Source organism: Gossypium hirsutum, chromosome A05 (genome assembly GCF_007990345.1).
Source record: "Gossypium hirsutum isolate 1008001.06 chromosome A05, Gossypium_hirsutum_v2.1, whole genome shotgun sequence".
Lineage (NCBI taxonomy): Eukaryota > Viridiplantae > Streptophyta > Magnoliopsida > Malvales > Malvaceae > Gossypium > Gossypium hirsutum.
Genome location: NC_053428.1, coordinates 106,131,910 through 106,147,438, shown reverse-complemented (window position 1 = coordinate 106,147,438; position 15,529 = coordinate 106,131,910). Strand labels below are relative to the sequence as shown.

Sequence of the window (15,529 nt, the reverse complement as noted above, 5' to 3'; positions counted from 1 at the left end):
GCTTGTGCCTCAGGCCTACCTGCACTATCTTTTGTAGCTCCTCGACTACCACTGACATTACCGGATGGTCGAGGTGGTCTACCTCTCGAAACTAGATTACTCAGCTTCGATATCTGTTTAGCTTCTTTTTCACCCCTTTCTAGAAAATTTCTGAGGAAATGGTCAAAAGAACCACGTCGGTAACAAGCCCCGCTCTTTAATCGACATTCACCAAAATGAGCTTTATTACAGTACTGGCATATTGGTTTAGGAGTGCCAACACTGCCAACACTGGTCACTGATAGAGTAGAAGGCCTTGGATTAGTGCGTTGAGAACCTCGCTCTTTGCCCGAATACCCAATGGCTGAAGTAGAACGATCCTGATACTTCTTCAATTTCTTTGAAGTAGAAAACTGGGATTTTCCCATCGGTCTTTTACTAAAAATTCGAGCTTCCCTCTCAGCCTGTTTCTTTTCTTTGCTCAATTCTTCTGCTTTATAAGCTCTCTCTGCCAATGTAGCAAACTCTCAAATTTCAAGAATTCCGATCAGTAGTTTAATATCTTCATTCAACCCTTCTTCGAATCATTTGTACATTTCAGCTTCTGACTGTACCCATTCTCGAGCATATTTACTCAATTGAACAAATTCTCTTTCATATTCAGATACTGATCTATTACCCTGTTTCAACTCAAGAAATTCTTTTTTCTTCTGATCGAGAAAACTCTGGCTGATATATTTTTTTCTGAACTCGGTCTGAAAGAATTCCCATGTAATTTCTTCTTTTGGAACAACTGAAGCTTTAGTATTCCACCAATGGTAAGCTGTGTCTTTTAGCAGTGAGACGGCACATTTCAGACATTCTTCTGGTGTACAAGATAATTCCTCCAGAACCCGAGTAGAGTTTTCTAACTAGAATTCAGCCCGTTCGGAATCATCATCAACTGCTGCTTGAAAATCTTCGGCCCCATATTTTCGAATTTTATCTACTGGAGCTTTTCCTTTTCTGACAGATTCAGTACCTGTACCTTGTGGGATCTCGGGAACCGGTGGAGGAGCAGGAGGGGGAGCTTGAACTTGCTGCACTATAGGGTTAGTTCTTAAGTATTGATTAAACCGTTCATTCATCATTTGAAAGAAGGCTGTTTTTGCCTCCTCCCCTCGACCCTCTGTCTCGGGCCTTCTACTGCTAGTTTCTTCTTTTTGTACTGAAGCCGGAGCATGACTCCCAGCTTCCTCAGATTGAGCTCGGTCGGATGACATTACTATAAGAAAAACACATTTTAAATGGTCAGGAGATATCACACTATCAATAATAATTTAAATAGCATGTATAGTTAATCCCGTATTTACTACATCGGTTCTAGAACTGGCTAAACCGTAGCTCTGATACCAATAAATGTAATACCCTTACCCGTATTCATTGCTGAAATAGGGTACGAGGCATTACCGGAGTTTACGAATTAATTTTTTTTTTAATATTCAATATAGCCCTTTTATAAATGTCTAACCTTCTCTGCAATATTAAATCGAGACCAATCCACATCAACCAAATCAATTCAACATATTTTAGAGATAAATTCATGCATATTTATAAGATAACGTCATCACATATCTAAAATCAGGTTTGTTAACCATACTAATGGCTAACTTTACATTCATTTCACGTTAACATTTACTTTGTTAGCTTATACATGCTATTGATTTCCAAAATAAAGTTTCTTTATATACCGAAATTCTGAGGTTGATAGTGTGATGTGTCTCTGACCAAATCCGACCTCCGAGCTTTTAACACTACAAAACAGGGAAAAAGGAAATGGGGTAAGCACTTTGTGCTTAGTAGGCTCATGTAACAAGAATTATACTTTCCTAATATTTTCAATACAATACAATAAACATTCATATATCCATTCAATGCATTATTACCCTAATATGCACAAACTCAACATTCAAGTTAGTACAATAATTTCCATGTATCAATAACATATACTATGATTGATGAGATCATCAATACCATGATTTCCACTTTCTTGTTATTTTTCCATATTTATCCCGTTGAATTTATCGGAATTTTGATGGATTTTCAGAGGTACACATTTAGTGTATAATTCTGGGTCCGTCAATTCATATTCATGTGCGCACATATCCATTTCAGAGAGCACACTCCCACGAACCTCAACCTTGCAGCGGGATTACCAGTCCAGGCTAAATCCCCTGCAATATAAACTCATAGAGTATTGTCGGGATTACCAGTCTAGGCTAAATCCCCTGCAACGACAATTACTCTAATGAGCTTGGATTTGAATTACCAGTCCAAGCTAAATTCAGACCCTAATTCGGATTACCCGTCCGAGTTAAATCCATTTTCCACATATTCTTTGGGAGGGCTATATCAGGATAGGATCACCCGTCCGGGCTAGATCCTTTTTACCGTCAATTCCTTTTCAGAGATCCATCGAATTTTCCTTTCATTCAACCGGGATTTCTTCCCCTTTTTATCAAATATATCAATGTTTCATCAATTTTCATACAATGAACATTAAAATCATATTCACACAAATAACACACATTTCAAGCATTTAAGAATATAATTCAAGTTACACGAACTTACATTGATACTTGTTTGTAAACAATAAAAATCTACTAATCCCGAACTTTTTCCTTTCCTCGATCTAGCTTCGTATTTGAATCTTCCGAATCTAAATAAATAAATTTAATTATCAATTTAATACATTTCATGTTCATATGCAACATTCTCTATAATTCAACTATTATTTATAGTTCATTTAAAGCTGTCTACTTGAGTCATAGTCACTAAATTATTTATAACTCGAGCTACAGAACTCCAAATTAAGATCTGTTAATTTTCTCTAAAACTAGACTCATATATATTTTTACCATAAAATTTTCAGAATTTTTGGTTTAGCGAATAAGTACGGTTTATTCTTTAAAGTCACCCCTGTTCTGCTGTCAACAGTTCTGACCCTTCTTCACTAAAAAATAATTATCTCTTCATACAGAATTCAAATGATGTTCTCATTTGTTTCTTTTAAAAATAGGCTCATTCAGGATTCTAGACATATAAATTTAAGCCAATAAATATGTTTCTTCATTTTTTTATGATTTTTCAAAGTCAGAACAGGGGAACCCGAATTCATTCTGACCTTATCTTACAAAATTCATTATATCTCAAAATGTACAAATCCATTGCTTACATTGTTTCTTCTATGAGAAACTAGACTCAATAAGATTTAATTCCATATTTTTTTCATCTTCTAATTCGATTTATACAATTTATGGTGATTTTTCAAAGTTAGTCTACTACTGCTGTCCAAACTGTTTTTGTGCAAGCTGTTTATTACCATTTTTCCCCTAAGCTTTTAATAAATGATAATTTCGTCCCTACTCAATTAGCCTCTCAATTGAGCTGATTTTTCTCAATTAACATTTTATTATATCACCTTAAACTAGTTTACAACCTTTAGGAATCATAATTTCAGCAATAGACTTTAATTCCAAGCATTTTCACAATTAGGTCCTAAAAATCAATTTCTATTGAAATTACCTAATAAAATCATCTCATAAACAAATTAAAGCTTTAATTTCATTCTATTTCATCATAAACTTACAGCACTCAACCATGGTGACTTTAAATTTCATCCATGAAATCAAAAACTAATGAATTTAATAGCAGGACCTAGTTGTAAAAGTCTTAGAAGCACAAAAATTACAAGAAAAAGGCAAGGATTAACTCACTTGGTGAAAAAATTATGAAATACCAGCTTAGAGAACCTCCTATGGCGTTTTTAGCTGCTGGAATTGAAGAGAAATGAAGAGAAATCTAGATATTTCCTATTTAGTCCTAGCTTTATTTAGTTAATTTTGCAATATTCCAATTTTACCCTTAATTTATCAATTTTTCTGCTGATTTCATATCCTTGCCGTCCAGCCCAAATAACTTTTGGGTCTAATTCCTTTTAAATCCTTTCTCATTAGACTCTTAAGCTATTTAATCATTCTAGCAACTTTTACACCTATTACAATTTAGTCCTTTTCATTTAATTGACTACCCAAACATTAAAATTTCCTAACAAAATTTTAATACCACATTAATAACATTTCATAAATATTTATAAAATTATTTTTAACTCGGTTTACTAGATAGAGGTCTCGATACCTTATTTTTACCCTATTTCTTCAATAATTTCTTTTTCTATCTAATCACTAAATCGGTAATATTTTTCTATCAATATTTTCATACGATTTTCCTATCATATAAATTTTCAAGCAAAAATATTGAAATAAATTTCTCTTTAAATCGGATCTATGGTTACGAAACCACTGTTCCAATAACTTTGAATTTAGGCCATTACACAAAATCTGACCTATATAATATTACAAAAACGGCGTCGTTTTACTTAGTTTAATAAGTATTAAAACGACACCGTTCAAATAGAAGATCTGCGCGTTGACCCATGACCCGAGGAGGATCTGCGTGTTTTTGAGAAATGGGCAAATTGCCCAATTGGTCCTTCCATATTTTTAATATTTATAATTTCATTTTATTTTTATTATAATTTTGCCCTGATTTTTTATTCCTGTTTTGATTTAGTCCTAGCTACTATAATAAGGCTTATTTTGGAAACAGTGTCGTTTTTGGGATTAGGGCTAATTGCTAGTGAGTCCCTCATATTTTAGTGAGTATTTCAATTAGGCTCAAAATTTTTATTTATTTGTAAATTAACCCTAGATTTTTAATTAAATTCAATTTTAATTCCCTTTTTTATATATATTTAATTTATTTTAAAAACTATATAAATTATTTATTTCTATAAACATTAGTCACATGTAAATAGTATATATATTATTTATATATTATCTATCATATTGTTTATATTATTATATATTTTGTTTATAAATTTTATTATATGTTATATATTTTACCATATATTATTCCTTACATTACTTTTATTTTATTATAAGATATACATTATTTTAGTACTCATTAATTACGTATGTTTTTTAAATTTTTTTTAAAATTATTATTAGTAAATAAATATGTGTAATATCAATATTTACCACTTAACATTCTTAAAATTATTATAAAATTATATTTCTACTTAGCACATTATTTTTTTAATATATTAAGTTATTATATCCTATATATATATTAATCGTTTTAAAGAGTTCTCCTTTATCATTCTTATATTATTTTAAATATTTTTAAATATCTTTATTTTTTATTTTTGACTGATATTTTATATTTTTATATTTTGTTTATTTATTTTTGTATTTTTTATTTTTAGTATTGTTTTAGTAGGTTAAATTTTTATAAATTATTTGTTATTTTATTGTTTTTATATATTCGCATGAAAATTAATTATTTATGCTAATTTAAGTTATATTTGCATTATTGTATATATATTATGCAATTTATATTGTTATATTCATTATGTTCTATGTTGTATTTTGCATGTAACGATAATGCATGTATATTTATGTTAATTATGACCATATATGCATAAAATGATAATGTATATCGTGCAATTTATGTCATTATTTATCATTTTTTATATTATATTTGCATAGAATGATAAAATAGGTACCATGTAGGTTAATTTATTTAATATTGATCCTTTGTAATAAGTTGAATGCGTCATCACTTTAAAGAACTTTTATATTTCATTCGATCCAAAAGAATTTTAAAAAAAATAAGGCAATGTTTTTGGTACTTAGAAATTCGGGAGGTAGTGCCCTAACATGCTGGGTTGCGATTTCTCGTTTGTCTAAATGCCTAAAATATCCTTCTAAATAAGTTTTGAAAATCATAAGATGATTTCAGTTACGAAAGTTTAAGAATATCGTGTTCAATCATGTTGGATGTGATGTCTATATTCTTTCGAAGCGAATGAATTTTTTTAACTCAAATTATTACGTTTTTTTTAAAGAGATCTTATTTCTAGACTCTTTCAAACTTATGACATTAAGACAAAACTATTCAATTTGGTACCAGTTTTGGGCGTTGCGAGGGTGCTAACCCTTCCTCGTACGTAACCGACTCCCGAACCCATTTCCTCATAATTTCGTAGACCAAAATATTTTATAAGGTGACCCAATCACACTTTAAAAGGTTGGTGGCGACTCTCGTTTTCAAAATACCCTTCCCTTTTAAAAAGAGGTTTCGACAGAGTTAAAAAAATTCAAGTTAGTCAAGTTGACGAATCATATTTTAGCAACCGAACTCAATTTGAATTGTTTTCAAATCAAATCAAATCGAGTGAAAAAATTTTGAGTTAAAAGTCGAGTCGAGTTAATGAATTATATTATTTATACTCAATGTTGCATTTATATTGACTGATTATTTAATTAGTAAATGAAGTTCAAAATTATTTAACTACATAAACAATATAATTGTTTTACCTTTTAACTTAATGAGTAAATATTGATCAATACAACGTAATTTTGCATTTTAACTTAATAGTTTTGACTTTTAACTTTAGAAAAGGTAAACATTTATCAAAACGACGTAGTTTTGTCTTTTCTTTTTCGGATTTTTGGATAACTCGAATTGTGCAATTCATATTTGAGTTAAACAAAAAAAACATAATTTTTCATTCAAGTTTATCCGAATAACTTGATTAACTCAAATAACTTGAACTATTTAATTCAAAATTTAAATTTTTTATTGAATTTTTCAAATGAATCGGATTTTACTCACCTCTAGTTGAAACCATTTCTCGAAGGCTGTGTCACTATAAACCATGTTTTAATTTGCTAGTAAGTTTGACCATTATCATGCTAAAAGAATAAACTCAATAAAATTTACTCTTCCCACCAAATGTATATCTACAGTTGGAAGTGGAATGCAATAATACTCTCTAAGTTGAATTGGTTTTAGCTGGTGGAGTTGCAAATAGTCATTTGGCTGAGATGTCTCTTATCCATCAATTATTGAGTCGAAATTGAAAGGCACTTATTCGTTATATTCTGAGCTCGTAAAATACAGTAACTGATCATATGACCAAGTGTATGGCGATTAATTCCACAGAAATTCATTGGTTTGAAAAGCCATCGCAATCGGCTAAAAATTTAATTGAAGCGGATTATGTTCTTGTTTTGAGTCACTAGTGTAATTTTTTTATTTTTTCTTTTTAAGCTGTCTTTTTTCTACCAAAAAATTTACCCTTCTAAAAAAGTGATAATAATTAATTACAAAAATAAAATATATTTTTTCTAAAATTTAACTTTGATTTTTTTGTTGAATAAGTAGAAATATTTTTTTAGTGGATAAATATAATATAAAAATTACACTTTTAATTCAAATATAATAAAATTGTTTTTTAATAAATAGTGTAAAGAAAAAATAAAAGATTACATAATAGAATAGAGAGAAAAGGCACCCCTAATAATATCATCTTCTAAGAATTCTCGAATTTTTAAAAATAGATTTCATATAAGTATAAATCTTCCTCATTTGTAAAGGTCATTTTGCTTCATACTCTAATTATGTTATAATAGTGATTATCCCACGAAAAAAAAAGAAATAGGATAAATATTATTCTATATTTTATTCCAAATATTTAATTATATATATATTTTTTTGTCAATAGCACATCGTACTTTTTTTAATTTAAAATTTTAATGAAATTTCGTTAAAAATTAAGATGAGATACGACATGACATGACCCGCCTGTTTCATACAACCTTTTCCGTATGGTATGGCTATCGAAGATTTCAAGGTCTCAAAGTGCTGAGAGTGGATGCTTGGTGCAGCTGCCGCCAACTGTAACATTCCCCCCACGGCATAGAGTAGATAATTCATAAAAACCCGTTCAACATAACCATAGCAAAGACTAGCACGAATCTGTCTACTCTTGCTCGTACCTCTCTGCTCCATATATCTCCTCTTCGCTCAACTTCTCCTACGAGGTTCAAAACCCCCCATTGGCTCCCTTATCCATCAAATTCTTTTCAGCTACGCATTTTCGAGAACACTTCATGCTTTTCCCCCTTTTTTGGCCTTTTTCTTTTCGTGGGTGTTTCAGTTTGTGTTGTTTGGTTGCAGGGATAATGCAATTGAAAGTGTTGCCATCGAGGGTCGTAATATTAACTTCTCGGTTAATACGAGGCAAGGCAAAATGGTGCCAATTCTAAAGGGTTGTTCAATTCGGATTCCTTCCGGACAGTTGTGGATGCTTCTTGGACCTAATGGTTGCGGTAAATCTACCCTTTTAAAGGTACGCCCGCAAAATTTATGTTTTACCCTATATCAGTATAAGCATCGATAATCTAAAAGAGAATGCTACTTGCCTCAACTGGCGCGAATAATGGTTCAACTTCAATTTCCATATGAAGAGCACGAACTAATTATTTGCCAGTTGAAGGTGCCTATGTTCTCTTATCCTAGGTATAGGATAAGGACACCAGGTAACTTTGAAAACATGGTACCTCTGCACCATCTGTGGCAGTTTTTTTTTGCAGAAAACCAAAGCTTAAGAAATGATGAATGATCATCCCCCCCCTCCCAATTCTACTTTTTTTGTGGATCTGGCATGTACCTTAAAGGTATTGAATGTCTATATAAAAGTAGAACTCGTGAATTGAGGAAGAAAATTGTGGATCCCCTAGAGTGCCTTTCTTAAAGTTTATTTATGTTTATAAAAGAATTTTTAGAACATGGTGATAGATTTAGTTTTTGAAATGGTATATTCCTTGTTTCTTCTTCATGTTAGCTTTATATTTTCTTTTTCCTCTCTCATTGTTGCGGTGACCCACAATGTACTCTGCTAACTGAAAGGAATGTGTCTGATTTGGTTTCTTGTACATAATACGATAAGATATGATTGGTTTGAAAGCCTTCTGCTGTTTTTACAAGAATTATGACACTTTTTTTCCTCCTTTTTCCCCCCATCCATAAAGGAGCCATTCTCGGGCCTGCATTGATTTTCTTTGCTGCAATCAACACCAGCTTCAGCACTATTACTTCCAGTGCTGCTGCTTGTGCTCTGTTGTATACATGCCAATGGTTATGTCCTGGGTCATTTTCCCGTTTTAGAAGAAATAACTTTTAATAGGTATGTCATCTTATTAGCTGCTACTGCCTTTTCCTTGAAGTTTTACTAAAATGAACTAACCTGAGTTTACAAACACCAGAGGCTTCTCTTACCAAGCAGGTTGCAATGCCTACAGTTGAAGCAGATGTTGCATTTGGCCTTGGGAGATTAAACTTAACTAACTCTGAAGTTAGATCCAGGGTGTCAAAAGCTTTGGATGCTGTTAGCATGTCTGAATACCTACAGGTAAGATTTTGTATTCAACAGCTTTTGGATAATATACAGGATGTTGAATATTGTATGCTTACTCAAGGTTTATCATCTTTAATTTCTTCCAGAGGCTAGTTCAAACTCTTAGCGGTGGTCAAAAGCAAAGGGTTGCCATTGTTGGATAATAATACAGGATGTTTGAGACTTGTTAAAAAATATATTTGAAACTTGTAAGCTTAGCTTTGTTGGTTAGTACTAATATGTCCAAATTGGTGCAAAGCTTGCTGAAGGTGGGAAGTTTATGATTTGCCAATGCTTCAGTCGATGTCAATAGCTGCGGTATCATGACCAGTCATCTAGTGACCAAAAATCTGCTTGGCTAATACAGTATTTGTAACTCACTGTGAGTCAGAACCAAATAATACCATGGAAATGGAAAATGCATGGTATCTTGAGATCATTTTAATGGTGGGATTCCATCTTTGAGGACAGGTTCACAATCTGTCATAGTTGAGCTTCTCTGAATGAAAAGCAAGAACAGAAACACGCAACCATGGTTGTTATAAATGCTTCTAATTAGAACAAAAAAAAAATGTGAAGCAATTTGCTAAGTTTTGTTACTTGCGACTATCAATAGCAATAACATGATCTGGGCTGAACTTTGCTAAGCTCATTAGGAACAAGCAAGGCATCAAAGCTTATGGGAAGAAGAATTGTCTATGGTTTTGAACCATTATTACTTACTCCACAAGTGTTTGAATTCTCGTCGTAGGACCTTGTTTTTGCACCCAAGGATGCAGAAATTAATAGAAAACTTGCCTTTTAGTTTCTGAAATAAAATTTCAAACAAATAAGCTTTTTATATATATTACTTGGGTTCATTGAGTGTGAAAGATCTTGTTAAAATGTGGGATGCCATTACCATGTGCCAACCATCCAGCCTGTAAAATGGCTTCTTCCCAAATTGGATTAAACAGATTTCAATTGTCAAAATTGCCAAAAAAACTTATAACGAATTAGCCTTTAAAAAATAGATGTTTAAGAAATTTGACTACTTATAACACTAAACAATAAGCTCAAGAAAGAAAATTTAATATTGGGACCAAAAAATTATATTATTTAATAAATTAATTACTTGATAAATTAATTTCAATACTAATACCTATACTAAAAAAACCTATAGTTTCATTGACAATTGCTACTTTATATTCCATTTTGATTCCTATAGGCATCGTAAAATTTTAAATCTCTTCATTTGTTGCCGTTCTCATTTATCGTATCAAATCAATTAAACTATCAAAATCATAAAAAGAGAATAATTAAAAAAATAATATAATGTTTTATCAAAGATCTTACTAATCTCCTAAGACTAAGTACCCAAGTATCAAATAGATTGATAATATTAGATTCACAACAGGTGTAGTGGATGAAGCTAACCAATTGGTGCATTTCCCTCCGCTAGCTATGTGGCAGAATTTTTACTTAATTACCGAGACAATAATCAATAATTTAATAAAAAAAGAGTAAACAAAATTAAAGAGCACAACGCAATTAAACCCAAAAACACCCAAATCATCTTTAAAGCCAAAGAAATAAAATAAGTTCACTCCACTTTTATTGCATCATGGATGGAAGTACAAAGCCTTACGTAAAATCCAGTTTAAGGTAACAGTCTATCGCCAAAAGCAACTTTATTCTCTTTAACACCATAAAACTCCTACTGTACCAACCGCCAGAAAGGAAGTTATCTGCTAATAAAATACATTATTGAAAAAAGTTAATTATTTATAATAAAACAAATTTTGATCGATCAAATTATAACAAATATAGTAATCAGGCATTTTATTATACTACTGCCTCCCACATGTGGTGCCATTGTCCCATGATCCTCTTCAGGCGAATTCAAGGGCTCTCATCGAAGTAAAAAAACGATGCTAAACATGTTTGAGAAATTCGTTTGCTTTATAAAAATAAAAATTCCAACATTATATGCTTTATAAAAAATGCTAGAAGGGGGAGAGAAATGAACGTTTTACCATCATATCTAGGGAAGTTCTACATCAACGTCGGCCTCCCCAGAGATAGTAGCAAGACGATTTGAAGCAACAGTGGCACGTCGTTTCATGCAAACTAAGACGAGGTTGATCAGAAAAATAACAGAGATGGCGGTAAGCTGGATCAATGCCATGATTTTTTTGTCCCCCTCCATGTTAATGTCTACGGAAAAACCTAACGAAAATCTTGATGATGAAGAATTCTCAGAAAATCCCATTGTTTTTCTAGAGCTTTTTAGGTTATGAAGAAATGTGAGAAGGGTGGAATACTAATAAGGCAGCTTTATAGAGAATTTTCGATCAAACCAAAGCGTGCCGTTGCACCCCCTGGACGTTATTTGGTAATTATTAAACTTTTTTACATTTTTCCTGACCGCTCTAAACTTTTTTACATTTTACATTTTTTCGCTTAAACTTTTTTACATTTTACATTTTTTCGCTATCTCTTAGTTATGGGATAGTACAAAATTTGTCCCTTAAAGTTGATTCGATTTCAATTCGAAAAGCGCGCGTTGGGTTGGAATCATTTGGTGTACAGTTGGGAAGTTGAGTTGGTGGTGCTGTATTCAAAATCCCACAAATAAATTGACGTGTTTAATTAGAAAAAGCTAGTTGGATTCAGTTAAAGGAGATAGTGATCAAATTTAAACGACCCAAACGATTGAGGCTGTTAGTTCGAGTTGGAATTTTCAAATCGCAAAGCTGTCGAAGTCTTAAATTACGGGTACATGCCACGTGGTTGGAAATTCGACAATGGTCAATTTGCAGGTGATACCGAAATCAACTACAAGAGGAAGAGTTGGTGGTTTGAGGGATCCTCAATTGCTATAACCAACTTATTCATTGGACGGAAAAATCAATTTTAAGGATCGACTAAGGCTAAGCTTAAAAATATTTTATTTACCCATTTATTTATTTATTTATTTTGCAATTTCGAACCTATTTTATTTTATTACACTTTGTATTTCCTTATTTAATTATCTTAATCAATTTAAAACTTCCATTTTTATTTTTTTTAGCATTGCTACGCATAGGTCGTGGGCATGACTGTGACTGCGACAACGATTTTGGTCTCCGAAAAAGGCGGAATTAATTAGATAGTCAATCTCTGTGGATTCGAACCTACTGCTCTATACTATTATTTGTCGTAGAAATTTATATTTGGTGGTTTCGATGCCCATAAACTATTTTACTATCATTTCACAATTATTTTTTAAAACAAAAATTTTGAACATGATGTTTAAACCGTGTAGTAATATAAAAAAACGTGAGTTATACTTAAATAATATAAAAAATAATGGTTAAATTCTTATTTTAATACTTTTGCTGTGCTGAGATTTGATTTTTATATCTTAATTTAATATAATTTGATCCTGCTTTTATAATAATATTAGTTATAGATTAGATGATTTTTATATTTAGCATTAGGAGATTTTTTTTCAGAAAATTTTACAAAAATTATATAAAATAAAAAATTAGAAAAATCAAGTAGAATAACAAAGTATGATGTTATCATATTTTTAATGAAATTCAAATTTCAGAATAAATATGAAAAAAGAAATCAAGAGATTTAAAATAGGAAAGTTGTAGAGGTTAAAATTAAATGTTACCCCTTCAAAAAAAATATTTAAATGGAAGGTAAGATTTCACTATTTAATGCACTTGCGACAAAATGGGAAAGAACCAATAAACTACTCCAATATATGTGAGAAAGAGATTTACTTACCCAGTCTGCCCATGTTAAATTCTATTGTCTACTTTCTGTCTGAAATCTGAAAATGAAGAGTTTTTCTTCACCATAAAATTAATTATAGGTTCTGCTTCCTGCAAATCTGTCATAAAAGTGACAGCAATAACATGTGGCCTTAACACCTGTCCGAAAAATCTAAACCCATAAAACATCAACCAAGTCTCCTTTACCACGAATACCGTGCACCTTTTGCTACTCTTTTTTAAGAAATATCTCTGGACCGAAAAACCATAAAAAGCCATACCTACTCACTTACTGGCTTTGGTCCTGTTGAAGAATTCCATGCTACTTTCGTGATAAAAAAATCAACATCAAGTGATCAAACCCTTTTTCTTGTCTTTTAAGCTTAGTAGTGTCTTTGCTCTGTTTCTTTTCTCAGGCAAGACTCAAGGAAGGTCTGTTCTTGTTTTACTTCATGGCTGCAGCTTTAGATTCTTTTTTTAATCTTCACTCTACCCTTTTTATTTCTTTATCATATTTACATGTTGAGTGGTTTTTACTGAATTATTTTGGCTAAGTTCAGCCCGAATAAAAATGTTAAAACTCGGGCCTGACCCGACCTGCCTATATTAATTTTTATATTATTTTTATATAATTTTAAAATATATATAAACCATAAAAATACTAAAAATATCAAAATAAATATTTCTCAACAAATTGAAAATAAATTTTAAAAAATATGTATACTTAAATAACACTAAAATAGATACAACTTAACAAGCAAATGCCTCTAAAATAATAACAAAATTAACAAATGTCTTTAAAATAATAATAAAAACAATAAAATAAGTTTTATACAATATTCAAACAATAATAACAAAGTAGTAGCAACATAATAGTAAAATAGTAGCAAAATAGGAAGAAATAATAAGAAAATAATATTAAAAAATAATTTTTTTTATTTAGTGAATTCGGGCTGGGCTGGGTCAGGCTTGGGCCAAAAATGCCTTACCCGAGGCCCGACCCATGCACACCTCTACATATAATATCATGTTTTTATAGGGAGAATCTTTAGCAAATTTACCATAAAATTTTATAAATTTCCATCAAATAAATAAAGTCTAACCATATGTATGTGTTATTGCTTTTTTACATTTTTTATTTTACATTATTTTACATTATTAATTATAAAATTTATAAATATAACAAGTTCCCTTCAAAATCAAAAGATAATGTCGGGGTTGTCAATTTCCGGCAAAAACCTCTCTTTTTTTTTTCCACAAGACATCAAAATTAAATGGCCTTATTATTTTTCTAACACAAGAGTTAAAAGAGGTGTCACTAATATGTGTCATTAAAGTGTTTAAGGGTCGCCATACTAGAATGGATGTTGAGGAAGGAGCTTGATTAGGATTGATAAATAATCTCATTGAGAGAATAAGATACAAAGGCCGTAAATGACGATGAATAGTACATATTTAGACAATCCCATTGAGAGGGAAGAAGAGTCATAGAGAAAATGAAGAATTTTTATTTTTAAATATAAAGAGGAAATGTGAAAAAGAAAAAGAAAAAGAAAAAGAAAAGAAGGCGATTAAAATCTTAATAAAAAAAATGAAGCTTGAAGAGTTAATATTCAAAGTTTGATTTGGGGTTAATTTCAATTTAGGTCATGTTATATTTTGCATGGTTATGTTCAAGTCATTATTTCATTTAATTGATTTTATTTTAGTAATTTTTTGCAACATCGTTTTTTTTTATTTGCATCTTTACATTTAAGTCGTTTTGTATTTTTTATAGTCTTTTATATGTCTAATAAAAAATTATTTAAAAAATAAAAAAGTTATTTTATATGTTTTTATCTTAATTTTAATTCTATTTACTTTATTTAAAAAAATTAATTTAAAAATTTAATGAAATTTCATTAAATGATTAAGATGAGATACGAGACATGACCCGCCTGTTTCATACGACCCTTTTCCGTATGGTATGGCTATTCAAGATTTCAAGGTTTCGAAGTGTTGAGAGTGGATGCTTGGTGCAGCTGCCGCTAGCTGTAACATTCCACCCACGGCATAAAGAATAGATAATTCATAAAAACCCGTTCAACATAACCATAGCAAAGAGTAGCATGAATCTGTCTACTCTTGCTCGTACCTCTCTGCTTCATCTATCTCCTCTTCGCCCAACTTCTTCTACGAGGTACAAAACCCCCCATTGGCTCCCTTATACATCAAATTATTTTCAGCTACGCATTTTCTCGAACAGTTCATGCTTTTCCCCCCTTTTTGGCCTTTTTCTTCTCGTGGGTGTTTCAGTTTGTGTTGTTTGGTTGCAGGGATAATGCAACTGAAAGTGTTGCCATCGAGGGTCGTAATATTAACTTCTCGGTTAATTTGAAAAAAATTGGTCTGAATATATCTAAAATAAACTTTTTTTTTGCAAATAATGAAATAAGCATTTAATTAATCCAAAAAAGGCAATTAATCAAGCGAGGGCTTTACTTTGAGCTAAGCAAAAAGGTAGGCAATAAAGGCCAGTCAA

The 15,529-nt window shown here is 31.2% G+C and overlaps 1 long non-coding RNA gene across 1 annotated transcript; it reads left to right on the top strand.

Moving 5' to 3' along the window:
- The first annotated feature begins 7,605 nt into the window (after positions 1 to 7,605).
- On the top strand, positions 7,606 to 9,701 carry LOC107959611 (uncharacterized). The gene is made up of 5 exons (XR_001700849.2): positions 7,606 to 7,907; positions 8,044 to 8,215; positions 8,898 to 9,052; positions 9,132 to 9,277; positions 9,370 to 9,701. It is a non-coding gene; the product is annotated as an uncharacterized lncRNA (long non-coding RNA).
- The last annotated feature ends 5,828 nt before the right edge of the window (positions 9,702 to 15,529 follow it).